Source organism: Octodon degus, unplaced genomic scaffold (assembly GCF_000260255.1).
Source record: "Octodon degus isolate 3935 unplaced genomic scaffold, OctDeg1.0 scaffold00003, whole genome shotgun sequence".
Lineage (NCBI taxonomy): Eukaryota > Metazoa > Chordata > Mammalia > Rodentia > Octodontidae > Octodon > Octodon degus.
The window spans coordinates 22,963,346-22,967,437 of NW_004524579.1; the positions used below are offsets into that span (position 1 = coordinate 22,963,346).

The following is a 4,092-nucleotide window of genomic DNA, read 5'->3' on the forward strand; positions in this document are numbered from 1 at the left end:
GCCACAAAACAGAAAAGAAGCAGCAAAGGAATGAGGCACATGGATGAGAGACAGGCTTGGCAGGAGCCCCTCCCTCCCTTCCACTCCTGCCCCAAGTCAGGCCAGAGGAGGGAGGAGGAGCCCTGTGCCTGCTGCGGTCCTCTGTGCACATCTTCAGACTGCTGGGGAAAACTGAGTCATGTTCAGGTCCACAGAAACCAGGGCCTATGGTAAGGATGATTTTTTCAGTATTTCCTCCAACTTGCCACCAAGCGTGACTCTGACATCTCTTCCCATGGCCAGTGAGCCCCATTGCAGACCCAGGTGTTGCCAGTTCCTGCCGCAGAATGGGAGAAAAGGGCCTACTACCCTACTAGGGTAGTAGGGGAAGGGGAGCCAGCAGCCGGCATGGCACCTGCCATGTGGTCACTGCCCCCCAATTTAGGAGAAAAGGCTTATATGTTTAAAATCAGTACTTTAGTCATATTTTATTCAAGGGTGTGCCATCCCAGGATGGCCCTTTGGACACATCCACCCTAGCCCAGCCAAAGCACAGCACACAAAAAGGCCCCTTCTTTCCCAGCCCCAGGCTGCAGAGCCCGTGCAGCTCAGGGTGGGGTGAGGGATTTCTAAAGCTATTTCTCTGCCCACCCAGGACACTGCAGAAGCAGAGTACTCTCTTCCACTTGCTGCAACTCATGTGGTCAGGATGAGCAGTGGTTCCAGAGATATCCAGCAGCACCAAGACCTGAAGGTGACTTAACATGACCTCTGAAAACTCAGGTAGCCATACCTCACACTGCATTTTTAGAATACATTTATGTATCACCAATTTTACAGGTAGACATACGAATAAATCTAAGTCAGAAATATGTTAACTTCTCAGCTTTATGACTATTATTTCAGCATAGATTTAGGCTGTGGGGAGCCCAAAAATAGTCCCCACAAAGCCTTCCCCCCACCACAGAGACCCCTCAGTCTCAAAGTGCCCAGCATCTGAATCTCGCACTTCCTATCAGCGAAGTAGCCTTTCTGCCCAAACCCTATCACAAGTACTTGGGATTACATTCAGTCTTGGGATACCCCTATAACTCTCTCCTGAAAAAAAAAAAAAAAAAGAAAGAAAGAAATCTATGTTAATATTATGTACATCAAAGGCCTATTGTAAAAATCTACAAAATCAAAAAGCCTATTCTATTTCCAGCCAGTTATATCAGAAAAGAACACTGAAACAAAGACTCCTGAACAAATGAATACAAAGCATCAATGTCAAAATTGATTTGTGGGCAGAAGTCTTTGATCCTCCCAAAGAAAGATGCTTGAGTTATTCTGTCTTACAATGTTTATTTAGAAGGTGGTTTCCCTTTTTCTTAAGTAAAATTTCAGATACTCTGAGAGAAAAAGGGTATAGCTTAAACAGAGTTTCCTGGAAACAACCCAAAATACCAGAACTCTCAGTTGCCAGTCTTTCTTTTTTAATTTTCATTTCTTGAATGAGTAGTGACATTGAACATGTCTTCATATATTTATTTGCCATTGTACTTATTCATCTGAAAAGTTTGTGTTCATCTCAGATGCCTAGTTTTGGATTGACGCTTTGAATTTTGGGGCCTGCTTTTTTCAATTCTTTATATGTTTTAAATAGAAATTCTTTGTCTGAGGGACAGTTAGCTAAAATTATTTCCTGCTCTTCCAGGTTGTCTTATCACTTTGTTGATTTCTTTTGCTGTACAAAAACTTTTTAATAAGATGATATTCCAGTTGTTGATTCTTTGAAGTGTTTCCCATGTAGTTTGGGTTTTGTTTATAAAGTCTCTGCCTACCCCTAAGTCTTCAAGAATTCCTACTTTTTTTTTTTTTTTTTCAGAACCAGGGATTGAACTCAGGCCCACTAAGCCTACTCCCCGGCCCCTCCTACCCTCCTACTTAATTTCTCTTCCAGTAGATGTAGAGTTTTTGTTTTACTATTTATATCTTTGATCCATTTTGACTTCATCAACACTGATTAAAGAGGCTTATCTTTCTTTCAGTGACTATTTGTGTTCTCTTTATCAAAAATAAGGTGAGTGTGTTTGTGACTACGGTTGTGTCAGCCTCTCCTAATCTGTTCCAATGATCCTCAGGTCTGTGTTTCGGCCAGTACCATGATGATTTTATTACAGTAGCTTTGTAGTATAATTTCAAGTCAGGGATTATGATGCCTCCTCCAGATGCCAATTTTAAAAACTAAAAATTGCTGCTTCAGAGGTGTCTACATACTCCAATCTAACCATGTCTACACACTTTGAGGCAACCCTCATAAGACAAAAAAGCCACCAAGGTCAAGTTCAAAGTGGTGGGAAATTTGGCTCAGAAACTTCTTTCTCTCTCTCTCTCTCTCTCTCTCTCTCTCTCTCTCTCTCTCTCTTTCTTTCTTTTTTTTTCTTTTTTTCTTTCTTTCTTTTTTGCAGAACCAGGGATTGAACTCAGGCCCTTGTGCTTGCCAGGCAAGTGCTTATTCTACTGAGCTATCTCCCGGGCCCCTGAAAACGTCTTTCTGTGTCCTTGAGAGCACATGAGTGGTAAACTGACTGGCTGGAATTGGGTCATGAGGACATAGCAGAAAAGGAAAGTGTGACTGTAGTCCAAGGTACAGTGAAGTGAAGAGACACTAGAGGAGTGCCACAGATCTCCATCAGATGTGCCAAACTGACGGCTCCGACACACCCAGCCTGATTATCAGAGCCTCTGCACCATATCCTTGACTTCTTTCCCAGATTTTCCCGAACTTTTTTTTGTCCCTTGCCACCAAAAGGACAATATGCATTTCTACCCCAGGACCTTTATACATGTTTTCTCTATTTTGTGTCATTGGTTATCATCTTTTTAAAAATTTATTGACTTCTTATAGACATCTTAGATTCACCCACAATAGCTCTCACATTAATGGTAGCTATGATGTCAGTTAACTTCAGAGTAACTATATACAAAGTACTAAAAATTTTACAAGTATAAGATAGAATTTTGTATTGGGGGGCTACCATTCATCTAGGGACTCATGTACATATAACAGGTACAATAACCCAGGCATGGTGGTGCATGCCTATAATCACACCACACTGAAGGCTGAGGCAAGACGGCTATGAATTTGAGTCCTACCTGGGCAACTTAGCAAGAACCTGCCCCATCATAAACAATAAAAAGGTCTAGGAATATAGTTCAGAGACAGAATGACCCTGAGTTCAATTACCAGAGCTGGAGTAAAAAAAAAAAAAAAAAGTACATAAAACAAATAGGTACGTACCAGGAAAATCCTGAACTAAGGATATAAAACTACAAAGAAATATGTAATGAATGCAGTAGAAAGAGACTAAGGGGCCAAGGAGATAGCTCAGAGGTCTAAGCGCCTGCTCAGTGGTCTTAAGCACCTGCCTAGGCAACCTCATGGTCTGAGGTCAATTCCTGGTACCACATGCCATGTCAGCCCCACCCTGGGTGTATATAGTGGGCCACCAAGACTAGGTGTGGTGGTGCAGGCCTGTAATCCCAGCACTGGGGAGGCTGAAACAGGAGGGTCACTATGAGTCCAAGCTGCATAGCAAGGTCCCTGCACCAAATAGATTGAGAGAGACAGAGAGAAAGAGAGAGAGAGAGAGAGAGAGAGAGAGAGAGAGAGAGAGAGAGAGAGAATATGCTAGAGTTGTCAAATAAAATAAAATGAGTATTATATTTATTTTGATACTGGGGATCAAACTTATGACCTTATGTTTGCTAGGCAGGAGCTTAAGCCACTGAGCTATCTCGTCAGCCCCAAAAATAAGTATTTTAAAATGCATAAGACTCACATGAGAAATTGTTAAATACTTCAAACCAATAGACAATGAAAAAATAACTTGTTGAGAGATAACAAAATTTAAAACATTATAGGTCTGGATACCTACATTAGAAAAGAAAAAATAATTTTAAATTAGTGGTCTAGCCAGGCATGGTGGTATATGAGTGTAATCTCAGCCCTGAAAAGTTGAGGCAGTAGAATTGCCCTTTGAGAGTTCAAGGCCAGTTTGTGCTATGTAATGAGTTCAAGTCCAGGCTGAACTACATAGAAAGACCCTGTCTAAAAAAAATGGGATTAGA

The 4,092-nt window shown here is 41.5% G+C and overlaps 1 protein-coding gene across 1 annotated transcript in view; it reads right to left on the reverse strand.

Annotated features, from left to right (window-relative positions):
- The window catches only part of Pstpip2 (proline-serine-threonine phosphatase interacting protein 2), a 124,870-nt gene that overhangs the window by 44,675 nt on the left and 76,103 nt on the right, over positions 1-4,092 (reverse strand). The window lies entirely within an intron of this gene.